At 36.9% G+C, this 20,904-nt stretch overlaps 1 protein-coding gene across 4 annotated transcripts in view; it reads right to left on the bottom strand.

The window, feature by feature from the left end:
- The window catches only part of LOC105385495 (protein bunched, class 2/F/G isoform), a 95,336-nt gene that overhangs the window by 62,221 nt on the left and 12,211 nt on the right, over nt 1-20,904 (bottom strand). The gene's annotated exons all lie outside the window — the stretch shown is intronic.

The following is a 20,904-nucleotide window of genomic DNA, read 5'->3' as shown; positions in this document are numbered from 1 at the left end:
ATCTTCAAAGAGAATAATATAAATCAACAAAAGTAACAGCCTAAAAGTATGATGTGGCAACGCCTAGGCACGCCCTGCCCAGACCAGACGAAAGCACTACAGTGTCGACTGCCTGGCCAGAATGTACGTTAGTCAGGCACTGCTAAATCAATACCGTCCGCAAACATACCAAATACATATTTGTTCGAGGAAAGAATATCCGAAAAGAATCAACAAACAGCAACCACATTTTTGATTTGACTGACTTCTCTATTGGGAACTAGATAGAAGGACATATGTAGCAATGAAATTCATGACGCATATTAGTGCCTCTTCATAGACAATAAAAACATATTCATGAGAGATTGGTGATTCTTTTATGATAAGTAAATATTTTCCCGATGTTTCATTTCAGTAAATCTACCCAAGCAAGATAAACTCAAGTCCTGCTTCATCACAACGCTGCATCTGCAATCTGCACGACATACCTAATTAAGTTACGCTTTACTTGACGTTCTCGGTTCTGAAACCGGCGGATTATATTCAATTTTTAATATAACCTGCATATTTCATTTACTTAAGTTCAAACACCCCGTTTCTCTACCTGCAATACAATTTCCTAGACTAGATCTTGTCGGCTGACGGCCTAATTGGACTATTAACCAAATTATGGTGGTATATAAGTGTTATCGCAATGACGGCCTTGAGACCCTATTCCACACCACAATTTCAAGGTTTTTACATGCTTGGTGAGGAAGGATGTGGTCCAAATGTTTAATACGATAATGTGATGATACTAGGTCTGAGGTGTCGGTCAATTGAGAATTTCCACATTTCGTCTGCCAATCCGAAGTTTGGACAGTCATGATGACCTTGTTTTAAAATATATATGCGTTGTAAAGTTACCTTGCAAAGACGTAGTTTTTTGTTCCTTACGAATTGGTCTGTGAGATGATGAGAAGAAACTTTTTAGGTTTTACCATAAAGCAATAGTCCGCTGCGCAAAGGGGAAATCTTAAGTGATCCCGTGATCTTGTGTAAGATCCGTCGCAGTTCATCGCAATCGGTAAATGACTGCATCACCCAGCGGCCTAGGCTAACCGATATCAAGGCCGATTGAATCGTAGCTATTATAGCATTCCTGCTCTCATCCATAATGGAAAAATTGATCCAGCCAAGATTTATAAATGGGATTATGATCATAAACTTGATAATATATTTGACAGGGCACAAGACTACATATACGTACACAAAGAATAGATAATCGTGTACAATCGGTGGGTCCTAAACATAAGAATTTAGCTGCTAGAAATGTTTTGGAAAATATAGGTATTATGTAGGAATTATAAATAATTAGTGTGAATTTAATCAAATTAATAAAGTAATCAAACTTTAATGAAACTCATAACAGAACTATTTTCTATAGAATCTATAAATTATAAAATGTTCCAACATACTGAAACCTTTCAACATTTGTCATACAGCATACATAACATAATCAATAATCACAACATCCACTACATCCCCAAACTGTATACAAACGAGGGCATTGCGCAAAGCTGCTTAATATGATGATGTTCAGTTGGCTGGTTGGGAAATAGCAGCAAACGATATATCGAGCACGGGAAACGAATGGGGCAATACAGTTTATTGTCACGCGAGTCCATTCGCCAGGTTTCGGAAACGCCGTTTAGAAACGCTTCATTGAGTGCCAATTTTACGAAATATAACCGAAAAATATAAATCAAACATACAGACCGGGGGTCGGGACAGCGCAATGTATGATTGTAAACGTGGGTTTCCGAAATGCGAAAATATTATGATAGGTTATTGTATAACGTATTGGAAAATACGTATTTTCTTAATCTAGGAAGGACTTTAAATCAATGTAATTTGAACTGCAATCTTTAAAAACTGCCTCTGTGGTCTAGTGGTAGAAGCTTCACTTCATGGCCCAGAGGTCCCGGGTTCGATTCCCGGGTGGGACCATCAATTTGTGTTTCTAAATTGTTAGTTTTAAGTTTGGTTAGGACATAGAACTCATAGAGCTCAACTCCATTGAGTACAGCGTATGGGAATGTGTTTTATACCTACTAGTACTCCCTACGTGTAATGTTGTGCTTGTGATGTAATGCTAATAAGTTGATGACTAGACAATATCGCAAATGCAGCATCGCGAATATTTAATAGCTATATTTGTACCAAGTAAACAAATCAAGATTTACATACGCAGCTACATACCTAGTGTTTGAATACGGATAGACTGGTGGCAAGGTTTTTCCTTCACTAAGCTGGGAAGGCAAGTCTGAAAACTGGTTTGGGCGAATCCCAAGATTAGCCATTGCAAATACGGCTCAGCCATGTACAACACAGAAAACCACTTCTTAAAATAGAATAAATTACGCGCAATTAGAAATCATAAGTTAGTCTTCACTGCAAGCTAATTTGTATGGTAAACTCATTATTCGATGGAAATTCAAGTTAGCTGCGTAATTGGTTTAATAAGAAGCGAATAAATGTACATAATTTGTGTGTAAATGTATTAGCGACAAGATTGAGAAAATAAAACAGTATTAGTCAGAAACATCTTAATTTAGCTTGTTTCTATACTCTCTATAATTAACGGCATATCCTGTCATAGAATATGAAACTTACAGAACAGGTACAAAGCAAAATGACACAAAATTCACGAAGATCATGATTACACTTTTAAAATTCCAGATCAAGACACAATACTCAATTCAATAAAAAAGCTACATTATTTAGAGAGTCCCTCCATCAGACACATGAGTCATGGCGACATGAGCATGACACTACTAGGCCAGTGCCGTTTATGTCGACCGAATAACATAAATTAGTATCTGCAAAATAGAGGGCACGAAACTGTGCCAATTTTCCAACTTTGGAGCGGAGTTCAATTCAGAGCTTTAATTTGTCTTATTGACGAATTTGAAGATCATAAAGGATTGAAGTAATCGTGTTTGAATCCTCTAAAATATTTTAATAAAGTTAAATTTATGGAGTTACGGTCTTATTCATAAAAAGTTACGGGAGACCTATAGGCCTGCTATAAGCAAATGTCAAAAAAACTTTATTCATAAACGATCAATCAATAGCGCTAAAGAACTCTCCAACTGATTCGTAAAACCTTGATATGCTAAAGTAGGCTGGACCCTACTAGACACCTTCCGTAAACCTCCTATTGTACAAAAACATGGCGGCCGGTCAACAGCTGTTCTGTTTTATTGACGATTTGACATTTGTTGTGAGTTAATATTTGCTGAAAATAAGTTGCCATGGTAACGTAAAAATTAAATATTTTTTTTGTGGGTTTTGGCTTGGCCACTGCGCCTTTAAGCCAACGTAAACTTTTTTAAGTGCCGCGCCGTGGCTAACATAGATAATAGAGATTGATAAATGAATGAAAGTTTTCGCTATTTTTGTTTATGGTTTCGTCAGACCGGCAACTTAATAGGGTAAATGTCAAAATGTTTGGTCTGTGAAATCTATTAGCATCACTATAGTTATTGAAGGTTTACGGAACGATTATGAATAGAGATTTTTAAGAAACGTCAAATAGGCTTAAAGTGTTCCGTAGTTATTGAGCTCAGTAAACGTACTTTAAGGTTTTTTTATGAATAAGACCGTTAGAATATAGTAAAATTATTATTTCATTTTTAGTAACTAAACTAATTTGCTTGACTATATTTATTCCACTTCGAAAATGGCTCGGGCTATACTGTGTTCAGATAAAATGAAAATCGGAAAATCAGTATGGAAACTAAATTTGAGAAAACGATATTTTCATAGCGTCATTATGGTCGCAACTCGTAAACAATCAGCAACTAATTCCGCATTTAATAACAATAACTATTAAGGGAAAAAAGGCGCTGTACGGTGGAAGAGAATGTAAATAACATAATTAACCGTTGCATGGTGCAAACAATGGAGCAACAGTGAGTGATAGCATGCAAGTCCACGAGCTTGCAACTGGGCGGTCACTCTCGCTTACGAAAACCGAAGTTCCGGAGCGCTATTGAGCTAACCACGACTCTATCTGGTTGTGTTAATCAACCGGATTGCGTGACAGGTTGTTTTTGTGTTGCTAGAGTGGCCACACTGGCGCCGGCGTAAGCTGCCGAAGCGCCATGGTATAAAAACAGAGCGAGCGCGATTGCCAAGTTTTTTCGCCCAAGCGGCACGCAAGTGGGCGTGGAGAGCGGCGCGTCCCATACGTCACTTCAGCTACTGACACCGCGCTATCAGGGAGCTTTGAGGCTGATATGTGTATTAGGATTAATTAAAAACGCTACAACAATCTAATTTGAAAAAAAAAAAACGGCGATACGGTTTTCGTCCAATACCTTCTTGGGCACAATGGAAAGGGATTGGGTCGCTTGCGAAAATTAAGCGATTACACTCGAGGGCAAGTGGGCATGGTATGGTGCAACAGTGGTAATCATGAACAGAGTGGATGAGATTCAAATTTCAGGAAATTCGTGTCAAATATAAATTAATATTTGACCATAAACCAGATAAATTATTAAATTAAAGAAATCTAATAGCCTTTAAATAATGTCGCGTTATTTAATGCACAGGATACATTTTGAATTAAAGTAATAATTTCACTCGCTAGCTCTTCTGCAAAATTAATGTACATTTAATGCCAGGAAGCTGGATGCGCGTACACAACTCAAAACTGTACGATATATTAATAGACAGATTAGGGACATGTGCTGCATGCAGTCAACACATAGACTAAGACGAAGATTTATGATTGGAGACTGATAAGAATTAAAATCATACGCTCACAAACCGCAAGGTAGCGATAAGTTTCATCTGAGCCAAATAGGTCACCTGTTCTCACGTAAATACGTCAGGAGGAACTAGAAATAACGTAATTAGATTCAAATAGCGATCGCCATACCGGGAATGTTGAGAATTCTTATATGAAGGGCAATGTACTTGGGACGCTTAGAGCAACGTACTTTTGTGACCTCAGCGGCTAAGCAAAGCTTGCATAAAAGTTTTAGCTGCACACTTGGATGCAATTATGAAAACCTCTGAATGATTCTGATAGAAACATAGAATAGGGGTTGTGGGAATAATGACGACAGTTTTTAATTTGAAATTGAAATTTATTGAAATTGTTACCAAACAACAATTAAATCAGATTAGTCTACATTACATATTTCGAATGTTTATTACTCAGATAATATATTGGATTGGTATATTTTCGATATAATTTTTTAATTTGATGTAAGAAATATTGCAAGATAACGCTAATGAATCAACACGAGCCGACGAAACGTGACACTTCTAGTAGATACTCACGCCGAGGAATGTAAATATAATATAAAAACTAAACCAGTCATACAATTGTATAGTGGTTTGCAATGGAAACCAGCAATCATGTAAACAAACCAAATTGTCACGATTACTCCGTAATCACATACATTTTCGATCAATTTATGAACATAGTCTGATTTCAACGAACACACCATTGTTTTCACATTATCTTCAACACGATTTAACTTGTATTTATAAGTTAAATTTGTTAAAACATTTGCAACGTAAAAATTTCGAAGTATTTGACAAGCTGTCATCTTAGTTTTTTACTCATCGAACTCTATAAGTCATTGAAAAGTTAGTGTTGTTCGTAATCTGAAGTTATCTTTTATTTTTAATTTAATAAATTATTTTAATTTAATATTATTTGAATACAATTTAAAAAAAATTCAAGAGCTTAATATAATTAACCAAAACTAAAAAAGGAAGAGGAAGAAATGAAAAAGCTCGACGGCATTTTAGACACGGCAAGCGATGACATAGTGGTTCCATTTATAATTACGGTCACCGGCGACACTTCTGATAGTGATGATGACGAAGACGAAGATTTAAATTTGTTTTAATAAACACTTTTTATATATAATCAGTTTTATTTTATAGTCTATGGCTTATATATTTAATCTAATTAGAACACTATGACATCACTATGGGCATAAACAATACGCTGTCAATGTCAGTCCGCCATATTTGTTTACATGATTGCTGGTTTCTATTGCAAACGACTGTAGGTACTAAATGATTCAGACCCAGACTTGTTCTTTTTTCATATCACATTGGCGCACTGAATAAACGATTATGCCAAAACCAACAGTATCGCAAAGTGCCTAAGGTTTATTATAGCAGCATGTCTTAAATTCTTCCTAGCATCTTCACAAAAATTATAGAGCAAAAAAAGTAACCGTCGAAGGCCAGCAAATAAACCTATTTCACAATACATTAAAATGTTACAAAAACTATTATACTAGACTTCCTCATTTATTTATACGAGTATACAAAAAGCTATAATATATATACTTATTCGGTTATTCGCATTGTTGTTCAGTTGCATTAACATCGTAACCAGTTTTCATTATCTTCTTTGTTTTAAATACTGGAGTAAGAACCATTCATAAAATACGTTAGTGTTATCAATAGAGCAATTTGTTTACATTAACTTTGTTTGAGAACATTCTATTTCTATATAAAGTTTAAATTAGGTAAATTAATTTCAACACTCTATTTTTTATATTCCGTACATTTTTGCTATTAGTGCAAATAAAGTGCATTGTATTGATTTTTTTTTTAGTAGCGTATTCCACCACCAGTCTTCCAAATGGCGTATGAATCCATCCATCTATCAATGAATGAGTGTCAAATAAGGAAAGTAGGCTATAGTAGTTTAAGTAGTATCTACTATATAACCAATCTACATACATAGGCAAGACATCGGTGTAGAGTTGCCTATACCCCCCGAATTTCATTACAAGATTATAGTGCGGGAGCCAGGTTGAAAATAATAAGGCAAAGAAGATTATCAAACAATAATTAATACTAAATCTATTATTTAAGTACCTAGTATATTTAAATACAAGAATTTCATAAGTAATAATAAAAATTCTTTTGACATAAATTTAAGTACCAGTCGCTTATAAGAGTTACAAGCGATAAGACCGCCTTTTGTACCCTAGTTAAGTGTTTATGTAAAATAAATTATTATGTTTTGGTGTACAAATAAAGAGTACTACCATTTTACAATAATTGACATATAATTTCGCAGTCAAACGCTAATTAATTTGCATAAAGCCTAAATCCACGTACTTTTTCTTCGCTAACAATACTCCAAACGTCGTACTTTTACTATCCGTCACCGACAGAGAAACCGGCATCCACTGCCGGCCTATCGACCGCCGCGGCCGAATGAAAGAAAGCAGACAGCGCGCAGACAGACCACAATGGCCGCCCCGGAACTGGGTTACCGGCGTCGCAGGTAATACCACTCCAAGTGCGACAGGCTAGAGTACACTTTCCATCGCCTCCTACGCGAAGTGAAGTTCGTAATTGAAGACTACAGCGCCCATCGCTGGCGGCCGACAGGAGGGTTACTCTATACTGACGAAAAACGAACGAACGATAGCTGTCGGGCAATCGGCACGTTTAATACAATGAGACAGAGTCGTGGCTGGAGTAGCAGCGCTCCGAAACTTAGTTTTTCGTCTTAGAGAGTGACCCCCCAGTTCCGAGAGATCGAATCTCATGGAGCAAGCGAAATTAATGGCTGTGTGCTTCTAATAATGTTGATATAGGACATTGACCATCTCAAGTTGAAAGTGGGTTTAGTAGGGCATACGCTAATTCAGTCGGAAATAAACTTTCGATGCTTAAGCAGCGCATTCAGCTACTTGAAATATAAAAAAATATCATGAGGTTTGATCTTGGCTGTGATTGGTCTTATAGGCACAAATTATCGACTCCACAAAGGATGTTATAGGCATACGAAATTCCACTGCTGACAGTAGGCCTCCTCCAAAAGTTTTCTAGAAGGGTATTATTGCCATACGTGTAATTTCGATTACCGTAACTCTTAGGACGAAGAATGGTAAAGCTGAACTGTCCTCCAAAAATATTATGTCCATGTGCCGAACAACGATAACAAAAATAAAAAACCGACTTCAAAAAACCACTAAAAATTAAGAAATAATTTAAGGTTTAGTCCAATCCTAGGTGACAGTACAAATATACCTAAGCAGGTAAGTACTGTTCTTTTTTTATGTTGGTGCGGTGACAGAGTAATCTGAAGAAATAAGTCGGTTTTTTTATTTTTTTTAAATAATTATTTTATTATTATTAGTTTATTTGCAATAATTATGAATCAAAAGTAAGATGAAAATGATATACAATGTGTTGTTTTTCGAACCCGACAAACTTTAAAGGTAGATTCTACGAGTAATTTCATCGAGAAAAAACTCCCATATGTGGGGTCAAATCTCAATATTCTAGAAATGGCGGCCATTTAAAAGTTTAAGATAATTCGTGTTTTCTTCTTCTTCATTAAAATCATATCTCGAGATTAAAACGCCCTACGGATATGAAATAAAATGCATTTATCCGCAAAAAGTCATCTCTATCCAATAAAAATATCAAAATTTGCTAAAAAGTTACATAAAATAAGTTAAAAGCACCTAATGTAGTTTTTTTGACAATAAAATACAGCAATAATTTTCATTTTACTTGAATTTCTTTGAAAATAGCCTCCCTTTGATGGTGTTTTTATGTATTCATTTAAAAGTATTTGAGTTAAGCTAAACAATGATACCAAAACCGTATATCTACGTCGAAGCAGTCAAGAATTATCGCAAGTTCAAAACACGTTGTATACAGGGTGGCCCAAAGAGTGACGTCCAAAGGAAAATGTTTGATTCCTTAGGTCCAGGGGTAGCCAAATCACCCCCATGTATGTTCAGCAATTTTTAGTAGTTTAGGAGTTATGATTTTTTTAACAAATTTTCTACGAAAATCGACCTCAGTGGATCAATTATGTTCTATTATTTTTTTGGATAACTTTTTTAAATTATTTTTTATTTTTGTGTCATCCTCTTAAGTTGCTCTTTTAACCATAAAAGTTTCAGCTTCCTAGCTGTACAATACAATACAATACAATCCTCTTTATTTGCACCAAAAAAAAACAGAATCAATACAAAATAAAACTTAAAAATAACAACAGTACAAAAAGGCGGCCTTATTGCTTATAGCAATCTCTACCAGACAACCTTTGGATGGAAGAGAGTTATATAAATAAAAAAAAAATAGGATTAGAGGTAGTTGTGGTGCAAGAGTATAATACACTACATAAACACTACATATAGGTACTAAATAAACAAATAAAGCAACAAAATAAATACAATATATATATACCCATATAATACTATATACATATACCTACACAGAATGATACATGATATACAGCAATAATATATTCAACTAAGGCAGAGACTTTAGGTAGTGCCTTTTGACCCCTTCTTTGAAGGAAGCCACAGAAGGTGCACGTCTTATTTCCTCAGGAAGAGCATTCCAGAGCAGTACGGCCGTCACTGTGAAGGAATCGCCGTAAAAGTCAGTTTTGTGCAGCGGAACTTGCAGACGCAAGTTCTGTGCAGAGCGAAGTGTACGGTCATGCGAACAGTGCCGAAACTTGAAACGCTCTTTTAAGTAGGGAGGAGATGCTGGGTTAAACAGTATGTTGTAAAGTAGTGATAGTATATGCGTATTCCGTCGAAGGCGAATAGGAAGCCACTTGAGTTTAGAGCGAAATTCGGAGACATGGTCATATTTACGTAAACCGAATATAAACCGTATGCAGAAGTTTTGAAGTCTCTCAAGCTTGTTAAGTTGCTCCTGGGTGAGATCGAGATAGCTGGCGTCGGCATAGTCAAGAATTGGTAATAATAGAGATTGCGAAAGCGCAATCTTAGTGGATGTTGGAAGGAAATTACGCAATCTCCTAAGTGAAGCAGCAGAGCCAAACACTTTTCGGCTGACTGATTCTAGTTGAGGTCCCCAAGACAAGTATTTATCAATGAAGACTCCCAGGTTCTTTACTGTACTTGCATATGGAATCTTAATATTTTCAAAAAGTACTGAAGGAAGGTTCGGAAAATCCACATTGCACAACAGTCTAGAGCTGCCTATTATGATAACCTGTGTTTTAGACGGATTAACCCTAAGTCCAAATCGTTTACTCCAGTCTGATATGTTATTCAGATCAATGTTCGTCTCTGAAATTGCCTGAGGTAAGTCGGAAGGAACTGCATGTGTATAGATTTGGAGATCATCAGCGTAAAGGTGGTAGGAAGAAGATAGATTATCAGAGATACTATTGATAAAGATAGCAAATAGGAGAGGGGACAACACGCCACCTTGCGGTACACCAGCTGAGGTACTGCACCATTTAGAGTATGAATCCTCTATACGGATGCGTTGCTGGCGCCCATGCAAGTAACTATGAAACCAGTCAATTACCGTTGGAGATATGTTGAGAGAACGAAGAATTCCAAGCAAGATGTCGAAATTGACAGTATTAAAAGCATTGCTGAAATCAAGAAGGGATAGGATAGTCAGTTTTCCATTTTCCATACCCTGGCGAATGTCATCAGTGATTTTCACAAGAGCAGTGACCGTGCTGTGGCCAGGGCGGAAGCCGGACTGAAAGGGATTCATAAGGTTGTTTCGAATAAGAAAACCAGTTAATTGGTGATGGACAAGACGTTCAAGGACTTTGGAGAGGAAAGGAAGGATGGAGATAGGTCGATAGTCCGAGAAAGATGAAGGATTATGTTTTTTAGGAAGGGGGATAATTTGGGCTTCTTTCCAAAGGGAGGGAAAAGTGCTAGAGTGAATAGAGGAGTTCAGGATATGCGTGATGAAGGGAAGGATAATATCAAGTATAGGGACTATCATATTTCGACTCAAGCTGTCACTCCCAACAGCGTTGGAAGTAATAGAAAGAATATTCTTCTCAACATCACAATCGGAGAATTGACGAATATTAAATGACGGGAAGTCAGGTGTTGGTAAAGAAGAAAGATGATTAAGAGTATTGATTTTAGTAGCGGAGTCTAAATCAGAGGTAGAGGAGAAATGAGAATTCATAGATTCTAGATCAAGGTCTTTCGGGACAACGTTGTTACGGGCCTTGCCAACACCTAATGACTTCAGAAAATTCCAAACTTTGGCTGGATCGCCATTTTCTACAGACTTATGGATATGGCGTCGTTGTGCATCCCTACACACCTTATTGCAGTGATTCCTGAGAGCTATAAATTTTAGTTTATTTCCTTCATTAGGCTGAGATTTGTATTTGGACTTGGCGGCATTTTTCCGAAAAATAATGTCCTTAATATCATCAGTCAGCCATGGTGCCGGCAAGTGCTTCACTTTGATTGCCCTGACCGGAGCATGCACGTCATAAAGATTGGTTAAAAGCGAGTTGAACAGAGACACTTGTTCGTCGACGCTGTCTGCATCTAGAACAACATTCCAATCAATATTCCGTGCATCCCTTCTCAGCTTATCCAGATCCATTCCACCAAAATTGCGCTGAAGAAGAATTCTTGGCTTAGCCTTGGGGGGACGAATTTTATAAGAAAGGAAGATGAGGTCGTGATAAGAAAAACCATCAGCCCCACATTGACCGTGCTTAGCAACATGATTAGTGGACGATACTATGATGAGATCAAGAAGAGAGGGAGTAGAGTTAGGAAAGTGATGGGTAGAACCTAGAGGAAGAATATTCATGTTGCTAGCTTTAACAATAGATTGAAGGCATGAAGATCGGGAATCATTTTTCAAAAGACACGTATTGAAGTCACCCATTATGATACTATGTTTATAACTAGGCGTAAGGTCCGCAACAAGTTTTTCAAAGGAGTTAAAGAAATTGACATTAGATGAATGACTATAATACACACCAAGCAAGACCTTGGTGTGGGAGAGAGTGATTTCTATGAAAAGATGTTCACCTGCATCAGATGGGGGTGGTTGAGGTGAGGAATTTACAACAGAATACGGAATGTGGGAGCGGAGATAAATGGCAACTCCCCCGCCCCGAGAACCGGTGCGGTCGTTGCGAATAAGATTAAACCCTGGCAATGTATAAGATGAAGAGGGGAGACACGGCTTAAGCCATGACTCAGAAACTAAAATTGCATGTAAGTTTTTGTTGTGAAATGAAGCCAGCATATCAGAAAAATGAGACGGAATACTTTGAGCATTTATGTGCACAGCATTGAAATTTTTCGGGACATCATGGAAGTGACTGTCCAAAACTTCAGGTAAAGAAGGCAAACTAATAAAACTACTACAACTACTACTGTTTAAATCATCCGATGAGGAACAAGAGTCAAATCCTGCACTATCTGAATCGCAACCATCACTGTTGTTGAACATACTAAATGCGTATAAATACTATAATATAAATAAAAAATATATAATATTTTATCTAAAAAATAATAATAAATTAATACTAATTAATTACTCAGTTAAAAATAAAACATAAAATTAAATTCCATCTGCCAGCAGTAAGGTCAAGAGATAAAGAAAAAAAAATATTATACTACTCTTATGCAACAGGGCCCTGATAAAAACAAAAGTTAGAATGAACGAATGAACGAAACGCAATCGAGACAACTGTTACAGAGTTAATCTGTGAAACATTTACATTGACACTGACAACTGACACATTTGACATTAAGAGACAACATTACAACAATAAAAATGAATTAATAAAACGGTAGAAATAAAACAAGTAAAATAGAACTACACCCAAATTAAGCTACTTCCTAACTGTACCAGCTCTTTTTGGCCTCGCCAAGGAAGCTGGCTTATCAGCGACGACGGCCTTCGAATCACGGATGACGGGCGGAGTTGGGGATGTACGAGCGGTTGGACTCGCCGGCGCGGGGCACACTTTGTCGAGCTCGCCCAACGTAGTAACCCGATGCTGTTTGCCGTCAGGGCTCTGCACAACAACGGATCCATTCCGCGTCCAGCACCTGGAGACACCGACGCGCTGTCTTGCAGCCATGAAGGCATCGTGCCGGGGTTTGGTCAAAAACTCTGACAAGACCATGCCGCTGCTCTTCAAACCAGTCTTGGCAAACCAAATCTGGTCCCGTGTGGCGACATCCTTGAACTTTATGAGGATACTCCTGGGCTTGTCACCTCCCAAGCGGCCCTTGCGGTGACACCGAGATATGTCACAGGCGCTAAATGATCCTGAGTCCTTGAAGTGATCAGTTATGATCTTCACCACCGCTGCAGCTGTGTCCTCCTTCTTATCTTCCTTCACGCCATGGAGCAGGAGCATTTTACGGCGACTTTGCATCTCCTGCCGGTCCATTTGCTGCGCCATCAACAACACCTGCTGCTGCAGACTCTCGAGGGCAGTCATGATGAATGCCCTGAACGTCGCGAACTCGGCAGCAAGCCTCTCCGTGGATGGGGTAGCCTGGGAATTCTGCAGGCCCTCTTGAAATGCTGCCATGCTCGTGCTGAAGTGATTGCTCAGGTCGGCCAATGATTGCTTCAGTGTGTCCATTGTGTCAAAGTAGGGTTATGTCAAAGAAGTGTGTCAAATTGGAGTTATCTTGAAGACTCAGCAGAGAAAATAATAGCTGGCAGGTAGAATTTACTACACTTTCATAATATTAAATAATTAAATTTATTCTTTGTTTTATTTATTATTATTTAGTTAAAATTGTAGAGCTAGTTATAGAGTCTAACAACTACCCTCTATCTATCTTCTGTAATGTAAGTTAGTTATTTTTATGTCGAAAGTTCAAATTATATCATCGAGATAGACTGCTCTGAATTTTCTACTTGAAATTAAAAATTGAAATAGATATTCTCATGGTCCCTTATTAATTTTAAAAACTCCGCAAGGTTCCAAAATAACATAAAAATAAAAATAAACTATTGCTTAATGGGGTATTATTTGCAGAAAACAGCCTTCAAAGGTACTTGGGTGGAAATTACCTAATTAGTAAATTGTTTCAGAAAGTTGAAAGATTCCTGTTATGTCATTACTAAGGACTAATTCAGTTAGAAAAAGTCCTAGCTGTAATGTAAGTTAGTTATTTTTATGTCGAAAGTTCAAATTATATCATCGAGATAGACTGCTCTGAATTTTCTACTTGAAATTAAAAATTGAAATAGATATTCTCATGGTCCCTTATTAATTTTAAAAACTCCGCAAGGTTCCAAAATAACATAAAAATAAAAATAAACTATTGCTTAATGGGGTATTATTTGCAGAAAACAGCCTTCAAAGGTACTTGGGTGGAAATTACCTAATTAGTAAATTGTTTCAGAAAGTTGAAAGATTCCTGTTATGTCATTACTAAGGACTAATTCAGTTAGAAAGAGTATCAAATTAAAGGGAAAATAAAATTATTTACTATTTTTTTTATTTAAGTTACATTTTTGAATGTAAATTCTTAGTAAAATGTTTAAGTCTGAGTTGTAAGATTTATGAGATAATTGTATTATTAATACTAAGTAAATAAACTCAAATAATTATTTTACACATTTACTCACAATAAATTTTCAAAATGGCGACCTCCCACAGCAATACACAACCTACATCTACGCAAGAAATTTTCTTTAAGTCGCCTATACGCTTCTCTGTTTCATTCAGATGTCACTTTTTGACAGATGTCACATTTTTTAGAAAAGTTACTTTTTTGACATGTTTAACTTTTTGACAGATGTCATATTTTTTACATTTGTCACTTTTTTGACTTAAAGAAAATTTCTTGCGTAGATGTAGGTAGTGTATTGCTGTGGGAGGTCGCCATTTTGAAAATTTATTGTGATTAAATTTGTAAAAGAATTATTTGAGTTTATTTATTTATTTATTATTAATAATACAATTATCTCATAAATCTTACAACTCAGAGATAAACATTTTACTAAGAATTTACATTCAAAAATATAACTTAAATAAAAAATAATAGTAAATAATTTTATTTTCCTTTTAATTTGATACATTTTCTAACTAAATTAGTCCTTAGTAATGACATAACAGGAATCTTTCAACTTTCTGAAACAATTGTCTAATGAGGTAATTTCCACCCAAGTACCTTCGAAGGCTGTTTTCTGCAAATAATACCCCATTAAGCAATAGTTTATTTTAATTTTTATGTTATTTTGGAACCTTGCGGAGTTTTTAAAATTAATAAGGGACCATGGGAATATCTAGTTCAATTTTTAATTTCAAGTAGAAAATTCAGAGCAGTCTATCTCGATGATATAATTTGAACTTTCGACATAAAAAATACTAACTTACATTACAGCTAGGAAACTGAAACTTTTATGGTTAAAAGAACAACTTAAGAGGATGACACAAAAATAAAAAATAATTTTAAAAAGTTATCCAAAAAAATAATAAAACATAATTGATCCACTGAGGTCGATTTTCGTAGAAAATTAGTTAAAAAAATCATAACTCCTAAACTACTAAAAATTGCTGAACATACATGGGGGTGATTTGGCTACCCCTTGACCTAAGGAATCAAACATTTTCCTTTGGACGTCACTCTTTGGGCCACCCTGTATAAGTCCTACTTGCCAATACGAATCATTCAAGCCTAAACAGAGGAGTTCCCCTGACTGCCTTCCGTTTCCATCATCAGATCAGCTCAAGGTCACCATCATATTTTTTTGTTATCAGAACTATATTTTCGTTCTAAATTTCATTAGAATTGGCTGATAAGTGCCCAAAATTGATACCCCTGTTTTTACCCATTTACCCACACTTGAAGGTGGAATAAAATTCTGAAAAAAAATGGGACCACCCCTGAGCTCAACCGAATACATGAAAAAAAGAATTTTCAAAAATGGGTCCATAAATGGGTGAATAATCGGTGAACATACATAAAAATAAAAAAAATACATACAGACGAATTGAGAACCTCCTTCTTTTTTCGAAGTCGCTTAAAAATACTGTATTTGCTGTGCGTGACTAACGTTTTTTGATAGGTACACGTAAAAGCCTTCGGTGGTGACGGTAGGCAATTATTATTTATTTTGCGTGGGGCGATAATAAAAAATTACATATTATTCTTAAATAATCACTGTTAGAAAACACAATAAATTGCAGTTTCATGGTATACATTACTTTATGTGCCTTATTTCTTAACATTCATAGCCTTGGTTTTGGTTCTTGACTAGATTCGAATGCCATTGCATGGAAGCTATTTATCTCTATTTAGCACCACCTTACTCCAGCTAATGTAAAAGACATCATAGCAGATTATTCGTTCCCTTCGGTTGTTTTCCCTCATATATCATTCCACCCTGTGTGTACACCATACATTCATAACGGTGGAAAGAATCGGGAGTAGGACGTTTTTAATGCAAGACGTTATGCCGAAGACAATAGATTGCAAACACAATAACCTAAGGTAATGTGAGGTAAACGGTACGCCGCTTCCTTTCCTGACCTGACACATACTAATCGTAGCCCAATAGTCGTAACTGGACTTTGCACTCTGTTGAAACAACAGAACCGACATTGTGACTTTTGCGTAGCCGTAAAAAATACAGAACTCAGCTAAACACAAAAGCAACTAACAAGTTCTCAAACACGAATGATGAGGAAAAACAAATGCAAAACGAAATGAGTGCTTGCAGGAAACACCAGGTTAACACATTCCATTATTCCAGGAAGATCAATAAACTCTGAGGAATGCATTAAATGGGTTCCCCCGCTGGCTTACTTTCGGTGGCGGGCATTTGCGTAAAAGTCCATTCAAAGACGATATAATGAGGTTGAAAGCCGAGGGCAGCAGGAAGGCGGCCAGTATTGTTTCAGGAAGCCGCGGTAGACGAGGCGCAGACGCCGATGACGTCATTCTTTCATTGGCCAACTGGGCCGACAGTGCCGGCCGTACCACTTCCATTTTACTAGAATACGTAAACCATGATTTATAGTAAGAAAAACTAGTTAAGAAATCCACTCGATTAAGCTATCAGCTCCTAGAAAAATATACGTTTCGTTCAGTTTACGATAAAAATATACTTAAAATAAACAACCATTCGGAGAGCACTTTATGAAAGTTTGCGTGGTAGAAAATGTAAATGCATCGCCGCACGTTGCATCAAAGGGGAATGGCGGCTTAGGCATCCCGGCGCACTGCATTTTCGTGACGGAATTACGTTCGCAAAATATAGAAATATGTACATAATGTTAGACCGTAAAACATTGCTTGCTTATAAGGCAATACACATTAAATTGTACCTATCTGAAGGTTCCATTATTGCTTGGAGTAGGTACCTATGATAATGATAATTCGAGTCAGTTGGTAAAGCATCCAATGGCAGCCATTGAAGGCAGCCGGTGGTCGGTGGCGGCAAGGTCGCGGTGTCAACGTACAGAACAGGACGCCACCTGTCTCCGTGGCGAATATAAATAATAATTATCGCCACGACACAACGTGAATGACGTGCCGAGCCGAACGAAACAACCTTTAGCTATCGTAAACTGGTTAAACGAGGCAGTTTAAGGAATGGACCTCTCTAAATAGCTCTGGGAATTTTATGCGATGACAAAGCATCACAACATTTGAGCGATTTTTCTAGAGATTCTTATTGCTCTAATGGTCTCATGCTCATCCAGAAGTGTAACTCCAGAATCAAAGAATATTTCACTAAATTAAGGATATGACTCAAAAGTGCTCGTATGATTCCAGCTATATGTTATGTTTAGCTGTCCCCAAGCGACTCAGATCTGATTGCTCTAGAGTCTAGAATATGAGTGACTAATAAACATGATACATATTGTTAATAATAATTAATTACTTATACCTCCTGCGGCACGTATACAGTATATGACAAGCTGAATTACTTTGAAGAAATGTCATAAGAAAACGTATTCACGGGGATCTCATTCTGTAACTATTCTCTATATTTCAGCGAGACTGAAAATACATGCAATAAAGCTGTTTCAAAACAATGTTAATGAGCGCTGGAAGAAAGCGAAAGTGATGGTGAATGCGACACTTATTGGTTGTTTCGAATTTCAGTTCAATTCTTCACTGGAAGTAGCCTTCATGTGATGTCTGGTATGGCTTACGTAAGAGCGTTCTTTTTAAATTTTGCAATGTTTATGCGGATGTGGACTGGCTGGATGCCAATGTGACTTTTTAATCAGTTTAATTCATTGAGAAACGTTTTATTGCCTAACGGCTGTGAGTAGACAGTCGCGACCTCCACAAGGTCATGGTATATTTGAAGACAGACTGTCTCAATAATTTCATTGCATGACACAAAAAATGCACGATTCCATGTTACCAGCACTGGGAAATACTATTAAGTAGGTAGTTACTGTCGCTTATCATTATCACGAATACCTTGAACTTTACACTTTGTGACACATTTTGTTTTATAAATCTAAAGAAAATCTGCGGCCTCTTACGATAATTTGAAGAAGCTTTGATGGTTGAGGGTCACTGCAACCAAAATAGCCGCTCGTTACATAAGTATTTTTACAAAACCTGTGTTTTGCAAATATTTTTTTGGATATTCTCTACTGCGCAGTGATTTCTGTGTTAGCATTACTGGGCGCGGTATATTTGATACTAGCTGTTCCCGCGCGCTTCGCTTCGCCTTAAAAAGTTTTCCCGTGGGAATTCCGGGATAAAAAGTAGCCTATGTTCTTTCCCAGGGTCTAGACCGTATGTATACCAAATTTCATTCAAATCCGTTTTGGCGTGAAAGAGTAACAGACAGACAGACAGACAGACAGACACAGTTACTTTCGCATTTATAATATTAGTTAGGATGGCGAGAGGAACTACGCAGAAACACCGAAGGGCCTCCAGTGAACGACACAAACCAAACCGACGCTGCTACAAATAAAAATCAATGTCATGGTAACATGGTACGTGTTATCATTATCATAGAAATTGTTAATATATTAGGTATCTATGAGGACGTTAAAATATTCGCGCTAATTAATCAGACTGCAGGTAGAATATAAGACTCCCTCACATCACTTTCTACAAGATATTGAAATAGCTGACCTAAGTGGTCGGGCAGAAAGTTCCGATGTTCACGTCTAAAGAATCATTTATCAAACATCAATTGAACATTTATCAACTAGCTCCTTGGAGAAATTACAGTCTTGATAGACATAACACACAACTAAAACTAACTTTCTTTTCTATGTACTGAAATATCCATGTCAGAAATGAAGAGCGGAAACCATTTCAATTACTTATTAATTTATATATTTCTTATTATTTATTAGTCGTTGTCAGTGTAATTGAATACTCCTCCTCTCCTGAATTTTGTCTGTCCATGTGCCGACCACCTCCCACACCTTAATATGAACCAAAAGTAACCGTAATGAAAGCTCAGAGCCAACATCAGATCCGGCATCAAAGCTGTCCTTTAAAACCCGATGCAAAAATGTTGCAGGACTGCTGCGAACCGAGCTCAACACGCAATGGAATGTCTCAAACCAGTTGCATCCTGCGCACCGTATTTTACCGAGGAGACTCATCTAAATAATCCAGCCGGGGCACCGCCCAGCACTAAATCATCTAGGGGCATATGCTGTAATATTTATTGCATTTACACGTACTGACTCCTACAAGACGGGAACGGAATATCGTCATAATAATCAAACGCACTTTACGACAACAATAAAACGGCCTGTGCGTTTTGTTCGTACGTAAGACGGTATAGGAGGCCTAGGCGTGGCTCGCCAGACGAGGCAAGGGAATTGTCATCCATAAAATACATATTGTATTTAGTATCGTCTGGTGATTCCGTAAAATAAATGAAATTGGTCTGGCAGCATGGAAAGTGTATGTACTTGCAGCAATAAAAACATTCTGCGCCACTGAATGGAAAATCGGATAACGTATGATAATAGTCTTTAATTGCGGTACAAAAACTACTACGCAGATATAAAAGGGTTTAATCAGATATTCATGATCGAGTGTGCGCCGGCGCAGCGCCCACTGACCTCAGCGCAAACGAGATAAAGGCTATTTTAAGTGACGCGATAAACACCAATACGTCGAACATTTAACCGATTACGATAGTGAAGGAAAATAGACGCGTCGGATAGGATGCGTTCACCCGAAGCTGTCGGAACTGATAAACTTAGTTTCCGGTTCGGATGACGAGAAAGCATTCAGAATGAGTAACAGTTCGGCAAAATGTACGGAAATCTAAATTTTACGTAGCGCATTATACCTACGTATTATGAGGCGACACAAGCGTTGTAAGTAGGTGTTTTATTTTAATACACAATTCCGTAACATTGTTTTAAAATGACTTACAGAGTTACATCATCTGCAATGCTAGTGAGTATGTTTACACGTGGTACCGTCCACATTGTACGACGCGTGAAATGTACTTAACTAATACATAGACGGATTGCACTTTATCAACAATTAATCTTACAAATTTAGATTTTCTTAATTAGGTACATTCTCTATTGGTAACCCAAAACATAAATTAATTAGAAAATATAGAGATGTTTAAAATTTGTTTTTAAGAATATCAAAATCTTGCACAACACAACACAAGTACACAATGTGACAAATCTTCAATTTTTTTTTATATTCTGTTAAATTATAATTTGGTAAATAATACAGAGAAAAGCAGACGATTTATAATTAAGTTTTCTTCATTACCTAAAGGTAAAATGTTAACATATTGTGAAAACATATATTTTAAAAAGTACTACAGAATTAAGAACTAAGAATACGCTAAGATTGAAATCAATAACTTGTCCATGCGGCAAACATAAAGGTAAGGAAGTGGTCGACATGCTACTGAAAAGCTACTTTAACACAAACCGCCAAGAGTCTAGAATCAAGAATTCCAAAGACATTTCCTCGGATATCTAGTGAGACGAGACAGTGAAAGCCCGTCTGCCCTTCAGGTCTAGCCCATAATTGCCTAGGAGCAGTACCAACCGATTCAATGATACCAGACGCTTATAAATCGTCTACATAATCTTTATGTGAGTACCACAAGAAAGTAACATAATATTTAAATAATACAATTTCCATGATTTATTACTCT

Source organism: Plutella xylostella, chromosome 5 (genome assembly GCF_932276165.1).
Source record: "Plutella xylostella chromosome 5, ilPluXylo3.1, whole genome shotgun sequence".
Taxonomy (NCBI): domain Eukaryota; kingdom Metazoa; phylum Arthropoda; class Insecta; order Lepidoptera; family Plutellidae; genus Plutella; species Plutella xylostella.
The sequence above is the reverse complement of the archived record's forward strand: the minus strand, read 5'-3'. Positions and strand labels throughout refer to the sequence as shown.